A 12,441-nucleotide genomic window follows, 5' to 3' on the forward strand; every position below is an offset into this window, starting at 1 on the left:
CATATGCAAGTTATTTTGTGCCGCTAAAATACAGTTGTGTTTAAGAGCTTGGTTTGTCTAACACAGGATCAAAATAATATTTTTGTTTGATTAAGTTGGCTGACAGTAATATAGAAAATAACACTAACACTGGGTTTCAATAACCAATTGCTATAACGTTGGTGCTATAATAGTGTCATTTTTAGTGTGTAGAGAAATCCAGTTACAAAATGCAGTTTTTTGGTTTGTCAATGTGTTGAGAAACGGAAAGTCTGTTTACAGAAATAACTTAACAAGCAGGCAGGTAAAAGAAAATTGCTAAAAGAAGAAATATCAAAGAAACCAACAAAACTAAAAGCAGAGTTGTTTCATTGACAGATGATTTGAACACTGTTTCAGCCAGTGTAACAAAGCCAGCATCAGTACAGCCCTGCCGGGGGCTCTAAGGCTGAACAATGGCTCATAGACGGTTAAAAGGTCCAAAATATAGCTGGGAGCGAGGCCTTGACAAGCACTAAAAGTTATCAATCAAATTTTAAAATCAATCATGAAACTGACAGGCAACCAATGTAAGGATGCCAGAATAAGAGTAATGTGGTGCCGTCTCTTTGAGCTGATTAAAAGCCCTGCTGCAGCACTGAGCCGTGGCTTGTGGGTAAATAAAGTGTCACAGTAATACCAGAAAATATAAAAGCACGTATGACTCTTTTATGTTAGTGATAGACATGACTAATCTAATTTTGGCAATATTAAAAACCCGGAGAGAACATGAATGTAGCTTTAATGTTGGTCAAGGCTTAACTTTGAGTAAAGACGCTACAGTGTTTTAGGTGCAGCCTTCATAATATTTGTCAAAAGATAAAGAGACTGCTGGATTTGTCAAGTTATCATACTTAAACTCCTTGAAGCTCTTAGACATCCAGCCCTTTTATTGCTGCCTGAATTACGATACGTTGGCTGAAAGATTTGTATCATCTTCTCTTCACTCTGAGGTCAGACAGAGTTTTCAGGGTTGAGAACATTGCAGTGTGCAGTGTCACCCGTGTATTTTATGATCTGACTGCCTTGCTCAAGGGTGTAACAGAGTTTCTTCATTCTTAAGTCAATGGCAGTAGCTATTGAACATTTTGAAAAAAATGGCACTTGTTTTATAAGGAAAACCTTGCAAGGGCTTCAGTATTCATCTTTGAGTAACCTCATCTCTCTGACCTTTTATGCACAGCAGCTTCTCTTGTGGATGGTTCGGTCTTGCTTACTGAATTTCCCAAGGTTTTCTCTGAATCGACCTCCTTCCTCACAATGAAGCATTATGAAACTGACCAACTTGACAGCCTCCCACATAATGAGAAAATAAGCTTAAGCATATCAGCATTAGTCAGAATATAATTTGTCTATTTTCCTGTCTGAATCATCTAACACTTTGAACACACTTTGATTTATAAAATTAGTTGGACAGTAGACCGTTGCAGTGTGCAAGAGTTTTGCATTTTCATACAGAATATTAAATGAGGGTACGAGGCTTAGCGAGCCATTAAAAAGTTCTTTTGAAGGTCTGTTAAAAGACCGAATGTATTCTTTTGGTGTAATGGGCCATGATGTTAAAATTGTATTTCATTTTGATGGGGTTGTTATCTGCTTTTATGTTTATTCTAGGACAAATTCTTTATCACCAGGTATCCAATAGGCCATGGCAGGTGACTGTACAGAAAGCTTCGCTTCACTGCAGAAATGCGTGCCAGATTTTGGCTGGTCAGATATTCCACAAAATATGATGAATGAAAAACAAACACGTGAATCACTAACTTAATTATTTTCAATATTACAAGGACAAGGTAATAGTACCCTGCTCTCTTTGATTTCATAAATTATAGTACCATCAGATGAGTGTTAAAAAAAAAACATATAGCATAAAGTAGTCAAATAGAGTTTGCTATTTTCCTTCATGAGATTTTTATATGGAAATTAGGGCTGTCAATCGACTACAATATGTAATCGCGATTAATCACATGATTATCCATGATAGATCGTGATTAATTGCAAATCAATCGCACATTTTTTATCTGGTCAGAATGTACCTTCAAAGGGAGATTTGTCAAGTATTTAATATTCTTATCAACGTGGGGGTGGGCAAATATGATTGCTTTATGCAAACATGTGTATATATTTCTTAATGGAAATCAATTAACGACACTCACAGGTACTGCATTCAGCATACAAATATGCTCAAATCATAACATGGCAAACTGAAGCCCAACAGATAACAACAGCGCGTCAGTGTGCTGACTTGACTATGACTTGCCCCAAAACTGCATGTGATTACCATAAAGTTGGCATGTCTGTAAAGGGGAGACTTGTGGGTACCCATAGAACTCATTTTCATTCACATATTTTGAGGTCAGAGGTCAAGGGACCCCTTTGAAAATGGCCATGCCAGTTTTTCCTTGCCAAACTTTTGTGCAAGTTTGGAGCGTTATTTAGCCTCCTTTGTGACAAGCTAGTATGACATGGATGGTACCAATGGATTCCTTAGGTTTTTCTAGTTTCATATGATGCCAGTATCTGAGCCCACTACAAACATAAAATTGCAAGTTACATTAATGCGTTAAAGAAATTGGTGACGTTAAAAGAAATTTGCGTTTACACGTTATTATTGCGTTAACTTTGACAGCCCTAGTAAAAACTATGATACCCTGCTGCTTTAGGACATTATTTAGTCTTTCAAAAAAAATAATGTATATATTCAGGACCCGTTTTTAAAGATTTATGTCTTCAGAAGGAGCAATGGGCTTTGGACTGACAATGGTATATATAAAATATTGCCAGCTTTATCTCATAATTAGTTATATGTTATGACATGGAACAAGATAGAAAGTCTTAACTTTGTGACAACCTTCTGTCTTGGTGATTCAAAATAATGACACACAGACACTTTATACCAATATTTATATTGGTAAAATGTGATAGCCTCGTAGCTTAATTGAACTGTAGTGGCTGCATTTGATTTTCTAATAAAAGTATTCCTTTGTATTTGAAACAAGTCTTGAGTAGAGCCTGCCTCTTGCATCATGATATATGCTGCAGTGGACTGAGATAACCTCTCTGCACATGCTCACTGTGTGCTTGAGGTTTAATGGGTGAGTGGTCTTTAACACATTAGGCTGCATCTAAGAAACCCATTGGGTCATTTTAGTGGTGCATGGGAAAGACAAAGTGTGAACTAAATTGACACTTGCTAACCAATTAGCAAGTCATCAACATTTGGTGTATATTAGGCTTTGGGAATTTAAGCCATCGATAAATGGACTTTGGGAATAGAGGTCTCTAAACAGCCTGAGCGGTTCTTCTCACAGTTTCTCTAGAAGACTCTGTTAAAACAATCGTTCCTCAGGTTTAAAAGACACCGTTAAAAGAAGAAGTGTTCCTCAAGTTAAAGAAGAAAAAAAAAAAGTCTAAGGATTTGAGGCACTCACTGGAGAGCCATCAAGATAGAGCCTTAGTCTCCTTCTCTGTGAAAGTGCTGTATCTGTTTCACAAGGTAACAATTAAATTGCAGCTGTCAGCAGTGGAGATATTAAACTCATTGCCGGTTCTGTCTCCCTTTCTGCTGACGGTGACCTTGGTGGGTAGACGGGGGCCGGCCGCTGAAGCCTCACGCTGGTTGAGAGGGTTCGCGCGCTCCGTCTCGTGGAGAGCCAGCCATCTGGGATGGGGATATTCATCACACTGAAACATTACACACACACAGCCACTGGCACAGACACTATCATCATCACCACCACCATCATCATCTTCATCATCGTCATCATCAACACTCGCCAGCATCATCACATGTTCCCGGGCTCTGTGAAAATCCTGGACCGCCAGCCCGACTGTCTCACGAGCTGATGTCACGCAATGTCATCTAATCACCTGAGGAGATAGTATTGGCTGACTGCCGGGGTTTGGCTTATCGGTTGTTCTTTAATTTAAAACATGAAACAATACATTTCTATCCAGCACATGCATGTACTGTAAGTGCTTGCGTGAGGTTTTATGTCAAGGTACAGACCAATGACCAGGTTTTAATGCTGTAAACTAGTCCTCATACCTGAACTGCTAAATGTGTTGTTTGTCAGTGCCGTCCTAGACAACCTATATGTCTGGGATTTGTTCACTGGCTTCCCTGTCACCCAGTGATAACTTTAACCTATTTGACCTACACATATTTCAATCTGGCATATTTCCCATAAATGTATCCATTGTGACTCTATTAGTCATGCTAACTTTACACTAACCACCCAACGTGTCCTTATACAACGGTTCGTATCTTATAAAAAGTTATTCATAGTTTTCCTACAAATATCCAGCAACATGTGTCAATTTCCGATTGGTACATGCCTACAGTGTCATGTTCCTGAGTTTTGGTTTTAGTTTGTTTCCTGTTTTATTTTGAAAGTCACTCCTCTTGGTTTTACTTTCCGCCTTTGTGATTGTCTATCCCCACCCTGATTTGTTCAACCTGTGTTCAATCACCCTGTTCTCCTTGTGTATTTAGCCTGCGTGTTTCCTCTGTTTCATTGTCAGTTCGTCGTCGCTCCTCGTGAGTTGAGTTTCTCCTGGTGTTTCCCTCTCGTGAGTTTTTTCCCAGTATTTGAGTTTCTAGTTTACTCCTTGTGATATTACTTTGTGGAATGGCTTTCTGCAAACTTCCTGCTGGACAAGCTGCATTTTGGTATATTGTAAGTTTTTTTGTTATTAAATCATTGAATTCAGCCTGCTACCTCCTCGCCCTTACCTGAATTTAGGTCCAAGTCTTGTTATCCCCGTAAACCTGACATACAGTCTTTTCAAAATAAACTTCCATCTTCACAGGAAACAACTTGGTTAGGTTTAGGCAACAAACCTACTTGGTTAGGTTTACGAAAAGATTGTGGTTTGGGTTAAAATATCAACGGAATTGGCGTTATTTAAGTGCCGAATTTACCGACAAATAAATCAAACGTAAATCAACGTGATCTACACTGACGCTCTTTTGACTTCCTGGTTCACAATTACGTGGATTAAATACACAAACTACAGTACATAACTTTTCATAGTTATAGCTACTAACAGTGTATGAGAACAGCCTGCACCACCTTCGTTGTGGAGATTCAAGGATTCTTTCCAAATAAACATGATTAGTACATGAATAATTTCAAACGCTTGTCTCTGAGTCAGACCACAAGTAGTCTCACATAGCCAGACCTATCTCCACAGAACTGTGTCAGCGCTAAATAAAGGTCTGGCTCCACACAATATCATCCTGATATAGGGGAGAAAAAAAACACTGGCTTGTTTGTATTTCTTTAAACCAATCACAATAGTCTTGGTCCGGCGCTAAGCACAGGATGCAGCGACGGAGCCCTTGCAAAATAGCAAGACATTCTCATCCCAAGTCGTCACATACTGATGCTTAGTCAGACCCCTCGGAGTAGTCGCAGTAGGCACGTGTTTAATGTTGTGAATTAAACAAAAATGCTTGCTTAGGTTTAGGCAAAAACAACATGGTTGGACTTAAAACTATGACGTTTTTACAGTGAAAATGTGACTTGACTTTGTGAACACAGGACACGAACGAACAGCTGATTTTAATGTGAAGGTGAAACTTAACGCCCGGGACAGCATTCTCCTGGATGAAAGTCTTGTGTTTGTTGGACCCATCCACCTCCCCTCCCACCCTGTGTGTCTCTTTTGCTCTTTATAATATGTCACCACAGCACTTTCCATGAGCGTTTACTGTTGCCAGGGATGGGTTTACGTTATAGTTAATGGAAAGCTCGGTGCGTCTCATTGTGTGGCGGTATCGAACGCTGACAGGTGTGACAAAGCGTCTGTATTTGACGCTCGAGGCACAAAAACGGGCTGAAAGTAGATAGCGAACATGGAGGACAATGGCGGGTGAAATAGGCAGCCAATGGTACACTTATATGTACAGTCTACACACGTTGAGTCAGACTAGACCAAAAGTAAACACATAATGTTGCCCCATTGAGTAATTGCAGACGGAGTCAAAATTGCCACATTTATGGGAAATAAAGTCAGGTTGAAATATATACTTTTTTTAAATAACTTTTCCTTTTATGTCTCTCTGCAGTCATTGCTGTCTCTGCTACTTTGTACTACACCATCCTCACCTCCTGTGGTGGCCCTGTACAGTATACCGATCTCCACATGGCTGCTATTAATAGGTATTTACCCCCATGATTTAAGATAATTGACATCATCAATGCCCAAGTCTCTAAATTCATTAAAATAAAGCATCTGCACTTTGTTCTCTTGTGGTCTCTTTTCAGATGTTACTGTTCTCTGATCTGCCAGCCCTGCGGTTTAAGGTAAGGTTACATTCAGGGAACTAAAACGTTTTAGATAAGGTTAGGGAAAGCTTGGTTTAACATTATAAAGAAGCCAACATTGACTGTTTGACAATACAGATTGTTTTCAGTGTTGTATTTGCAAACATTTTACATCAAACTTTACATTTTACATGTCAAACTTTCACCACAACCTCCTTCCTTAGACTTTTTTTTCTGGCTTTATAATGTCATGCTTACTTTGGCCTTTATATCATATGAGCTAATTAAAAATGTCCTCTCCACACCAATGTTATGAAGAGATCATTATTAGTACAACGGGAGGTCACTTGAAAGGAAAATGTAAAAATAGGTTGTTTTAATTATTTGAACAAATGAGGAATGCAGTGATTTTTCTAGAGATGTGTCAAAGATTGAGTTTTTCCAATGGTAAATGAAGAAAAATAATCTTTACTATGAATATATATCCCCATCCATTCAGCCACTAATACACATTCACCAAACCATTCTCAAAAACTCTCACTAATGTCCGCCCAAGTGCAGACTTAGTATAAGTCTTGGTGATACTCCAGTACATGCCAATATGTGCCTGTCAAATGAAAGCATCAGTTTAATTAGAAAGTTGCCACGCTTGTAAAGCCAAACCATCCTCTAGCCTTGAGTATATCTGCTTTTTGTGACGGTTATCTAGTGTGTTGGTTGCTTTCTTTTTATATGTCAGTTAATCATTGTTACGGCCGTTGTGTTGTTGTGTTTTTGGATCAGCTGTTTTCCTCTCCTGTGTTTGTGAGACCAGTAATTATTGATTGACGTTTGTCAGGTGTGTGAGTCCCTGATTTGATTGACTGGACTGACAGTTGACAATTGGTCCATTAGCTGGAGGCACTTGCAGCTGATTGGCTGCCCAGACAACATCAGGTTATATACAGAGCCGGGCTGTTTTGTGATGCTGTTGCAGAGCTTCGTTCTTCCTCACCCCCTGACCCAGCTCCTCTCACCTTCTTTGTATGCAGTATGGTGATTGTTAGATGTTGTACAAATCTGTTGGAGATCTCTGTTGGGGAATTGCAGGTGTAACTGTGAGCTGTGTGTAATGCTATCTTTGTTTTGATGTTATTTTGGTAGGTCAGACACTGCTACTTGTGATGAAAGTTGCATTGGTGGAAGAAGAACTCAGATCTTTTACTTAAGTAAAAGTAGCTAGAAGTGTAGTAGTTACAAGTGAAAGACATCATTCAACATTTTACTTAAGTACAAGTATAAAGTATTAGCATCAAAGTGAAAAAGTATACATATCATTTTTATTTATATTGTTGTATTATAACTATTGGTGCATTAATGTTTACATCACTTTAGTGTTCCAGCTGGTAAAGGCTTATTTTTTTTAATCTATATAGCTGAGTAGCTTGTGAATCAGGGATCAATAAATCTTTCAATATCTTTATCCATAAATTCTAGGGCTGACCTGAATGTTTCCAAGCTTTGCAGCTTCGACCATTGCCATGGAAATCGACATCCAAATCAGTATTTTTATTTTTTTTAGGTGTGTGTGTGTGTGTGTGTGTGTGTGTGTGTACAGTAGTGCGACTGCTGAACTGTCTAAGGCACTGAAACGGTGGAGATGGGGACAGACTGACAGAAGCACACATCAGCCTGCCTCGCCTCGCTGCAATTCGAAGCTTTGAATATCTTTGAATATTTCTCATCGAAGCTTTGAAGCCTAATTAATGGTATTTGGGACAGCACTAATAAATACATCATTATTTATTTGTTGATTATATTTTGTATCATTAATCTGAATCTGCAAAGTAACTAAAGGTATCAAATAAATGTAAAGCAGTAAAAAGTACAATATTTCTATCTGAATTGTAGTGGAGTAGAAGTAAAAAGTAACAGTAAAGTAGAAGAACCTCAAAACCGCACGGTACTTGAGTAGAAATATTTAGTTACTTTCCACCAGTGAAAAGTTGTAAATAAACAAGCATGTCATTGTGTATCAGTATATTCTGTTGTGGTCTGGTTTTGGGAATTGAACAAAAAGAGTCGCGTTCATGTCGTGCGTCAGCCTCCCCGAGACGGTGAACAACAATCATATCATTCAGAAATGCTAATAGTTCATGAATCAAATGCTGCTATGTTTTTAAATAATAAAATAAGTGAGTACACTAGAAAAGAAATTAGAATTATACAACACATTTCAAAATCCTTATTTTTCACACTAGATATTAAGTATCACAGCATGCACAACAAGGAAAAAACAGTAAAGTCTGCTATAAATAGATGTGACAGCAGATTTTGCAGCTGTCACTGTTGTCTGTCAATGAACCCTTCAGCTCACTCTGCCACGTGAAGGCAGAGATTTGTTCATAATTCCTCTGAAAAATACACATTATTAGGGAATCACGTGCACTCAATGCTCATTGAATAAGAATGGGCTGTACTTGGTGTACCTGCATATAAACCTGCACTACAACCCTAGAGGTTCTGACACACCATTAAACAATGTTTGGCTCATGTAACATGAATAAAATATTGTGAATATACATCATAATGTGTCAAATTACACAAAATACATACAGTAAAATCGTTTTATTGTTTGACAGGATGAAAGCAGCAAACTGATATTGTCTGTCCATTCATATTTCACTGACCCCTCTCTCGTGGTGAGTCCGCTCTGTCTGCTTGATTGGGTGGCTGTGAAGGTTGTTTACTGGTGAATGACAACGGCTCCACCAGAATGACACCCTGAATTGCATGCATTATTAAAAAATGTCAGCTCTGCCTGCGTGTTTGCCTCTCCGAACCCGGTGACAGGCTGAGCGCCAAGACGTACTTGACATGCATGATCATGAACTCGTTACGAAATGGTCGGAGATTCAGAGAAAGCTACAGTAGGGAAGACAACTCTCTGAATAAAAATGTGTTTTTTTTTTGGTTGTCAACCCTGTTTTCAGCCTGATCTGTTTACTATTACAGCCTGGCCTGGATCTCATGTTTATTTGCAATTTCATTTTGTTCAAATATTTCTGCACTTAAACCATCAGTGAAAGCGTCTTGAGTTGTAAAAGACGTCAGAATCACTATCAACACACACCAGCTATAGCCTGCAATATTTATAGCACATAACCCTTTGTCAGTAACTTGTATATAGGGGGTCGTTTTTTGCTGGCCTACCAGAATACTAGTATATTTTTCTATATACATTTTAATGAGCATTATTGAAGGGAACCTGAGACTCAAGATCTCCATTGCCAACTACTGCTTGTTGTCATTGTTGTGCATATGACAAATAAACAAACCTGACCTTGAACAAAACAACTACCCTGCAGGTTTGTTTTTGAGGGGGCAGAGCTTGTGAAAAGAACAAACTTTGAGATGTAATTTAATAAAAATAAAATAAAGTACAAATGCAGCCCTGTAAAAAAACAAGCAAAAAGCAACCCTAGTACTGAACATTGTTGAATTATAACCTGTTGCCTGTTGGGCTTGAGTCTGCCATGTTATGATTTGAGCATATTTTTATGCTAAATGCAGTACCTGTAAGGGTTTCTGGACAATATTTGTTATTGTTTTGTGTTGTTAATTGATTTCCCATAATAAATATATACATACATTTGAATAAAGCAATCATATTTGTCCACTCCCATGTTGATAAGAGTATTAAATACTTGACAAATGTCCCTTTTAAGGTACATTCTGAACAGATAAAAAATTTGCGATTTGCAATTAATCGCAAATAACTAAGACAATCATGCAATTAATCGCGATTGGATAAGTTAATCAATTGACAGACCTAATTGTTTTTCAATGGAGAGAGCTAAGACACTAAACCTTGCAGCCCTGCTACCTTGGCTGTTGTCAAATACCTCTGTGATTTTACGTCTCACCACTGCACTCAAATTATAACCGTTATTTTGTCAGTCGTGACCTTTTAATGCTCAACCAATGAGGTGACATCTGGCTGTGACCTAACCATAAAGCAAGTTAATGACGGAAAGGGTCGACAAAGGTTTCATGACCCCGAACCCTTTTTGATCGTAGGAATATAAAGAATCTTCTTCTGTGTTACACTGACATGCATAATACATAATAGTCTTCAATAGTTTTTTTTTCACTTCATTATTCCTGCTACCTGGCACATATTGGTGACCCACGCTACACGTTGCCTCTGCACTGTGCTGTAATGCGTCCAATTGGAGAAAAAAATATTTTTCTGACTTTGCCATCATGGTTGATGCTTGCTGGTTCCACCCAGGCTCCATCACACTGACCGGATTTTTGTTTTTTTGTTTGGTGCCAAACATCTGCTAAGATGGCAGCAAGCAGGAAACCAAAACCAGGACATCACAGCATTCCTCCCAAAATGTTTGGGCCACATTTAATCTCTCCAGTCTGTGGTTGCTCCACATATTTTCCATTGGCACAGTGATAGTATGAACAGATGATGCAGTCCTGCTCATAACTAGTCAATGACGAATGTGTCTCATTGTTTTTACTTTTAATTCAGCCATTATGGATTTTTTTTTTTAGAGTAGTTAACCCCATGTTCCTAAATTTTGTCCACACCACACATCCTATATGTTACACGGTCCACATGTATTACAGTTCCCATTTTAAACTTGTATGAAATTCATAGACGATAGTGATTTGTTGTGGAGTTCTGGGTGAGAGGTAATTTCCGAGATGCATGACTTTATTTGTCCTTGCAGACGTGCAGTGCGTGCTTCATTAACACAGGTTTCACACCTGAGGTGCAGTGATGTCAGATGTTAACATTTATACTAAATGACTTTATTTATAATGGAAAGTTTTGCCAGAGCTGCACCTGGCTTGCAGTCTGCAATCTCTACATCTCTACTGACATATTTCAAGATATGAAATCAGTCAGGGGCTGATTCATGGAGATGATTGCTGTTGGCTTCTTTTTAATTAGGCTCTCTTGCAAGTTTGTTGCATCATTGTGACTAATCTGGGATTGTTAAGAAATTTCTGTAATTAGTGAAAATGTTAGTTATATCTTATGCAGAGGGTCTGTCTGAGGGTCCCAGAAGCTTTGTAAAGTTTTGATACAAACAACTAAACTGAGGTTGTTAATTTTCATGAACAAATCAGTGTAGTCACACATTGTGAATATTTTACATTGCATTAAAACTTAATGTCATTATCTTCTTATTGCTCCTCATTGCAGTGCTGTTTTGACTGAACTAAAAGTTTTTATGGTCATTTATACATTGAGTCAGTTTCATAACCTTTTGACCCCTGAAGCCTGTGTGTATAATTAAAAACATGCATAAAGGATGATTTTCACCTGGCAACAGGGTTGCATTGTTTATGCTTATACTGTGATCCATCTATCACCAGTGATCCCCAGTTTATTGTGCTGCAGCTAACTATCGCAACCAAAGGATCAATAGCAGGGGTCTCAAACTCGCGGCCCGCGGCCCAATTGCGGCCCGCAAGACGATATTTTGTGGCCCCCACCTTGATATGAAAGTTTAATGTTAGTGCGCCCGCAAATTTTTTTTTTTTTTATAAAGTTTTTTATAAAGTTTTTTTTGGGGGCATTTTTTCATTTTTATTGACAGGACAGTGGATAGAGTCTTGGAAAGGGGGGAGAGAGAGAGTGGATGCGGAAAGGGCCACAGGCCGGATTCGAACCCGGGCCGCCGCGGTCAGGACCAAGTCTTGTTACATGGGCGCCCGCTCTACCAACTGAGCTAACCAGGCGCCCTCGGCCCGCGAGTTTTATGTGAATGGCAGTTTGCCGTTGAAGGTCCCTTTGTTGCGCGAGCCCAAGCTGAACGAACCTACCAATCACAGTGGGGTATATGGCTCCCGGGGGCGGGCAATCGGCCGGGCTTGATGCAAGCAGAGAAACATTTCACAACAACTGTGGCGGCGCCCGTGTAACATCGCATAAGCTTGATTAAAGCTTGATTTATACTTCTGCGTTGAATCGACGCCGTAGCCTGACGTGCACCTCTCCAGAAATGTAACTACACGTCGCGGCGACGCAGACCGCAACAGCTGTGATTGGTCCAGTCTCTCAGCGATGCTGAGCGGCCAGGACCCCGGACAACCACAGAAAGTTCTACTTCTCTCTGCCTCCATCTTTTCAATGTTTGTTCACACA

At 39.2% G+C, this 12,441-nt stretch overlaps 1 long non-coding RNA gene across 2 annotated transcripts in view; it reads left to right on the forward strand.

Moving 5' to 3' along the window:
* The first annotated feature begins 4,537 nt into the window (after positions 1 to 4,537).
* LOC141775645 (uncharacterized) overlaps positions 4,538 to 12,441 on the forward strand; it is a 35,656-nt gene continuing 27,752 nt past the window's right edge. Inside the window, exons 1-3 of one of the 2 annotated variants that reach the window (XR_012595641.1) lie at positions 4,538 to 4,590; positions 6,092 to 6,185; positions 6,291 to 6,329. This is a non-coding gene — a long non-coding RNA (uncharacterized LOC141775645). Of the gene's footprint in view, positions 4,698 to 6,091; positions 6,186 to 6,290; positions 6,330 to 12,441 lie in introns of both variants that reach the window. The other variant, XR_012595640.1, reaches the window with a different exon arrangement.

Source organism: Sebastes fasciatus, chromosome 10 (genome assembly GCF_043250625.1).
Source record: "Sebastes fasciatus isolate fSebFas1 chromosome 10, fSebFas1.pri, whole genome shotgun sequence".
Taxonomy (NCBI): Eukaryota; Metazoa; Chordata; class Actinopteri; order Perciformes; family Sebastidae; genus Sebastes; species Sebastes fasciatus.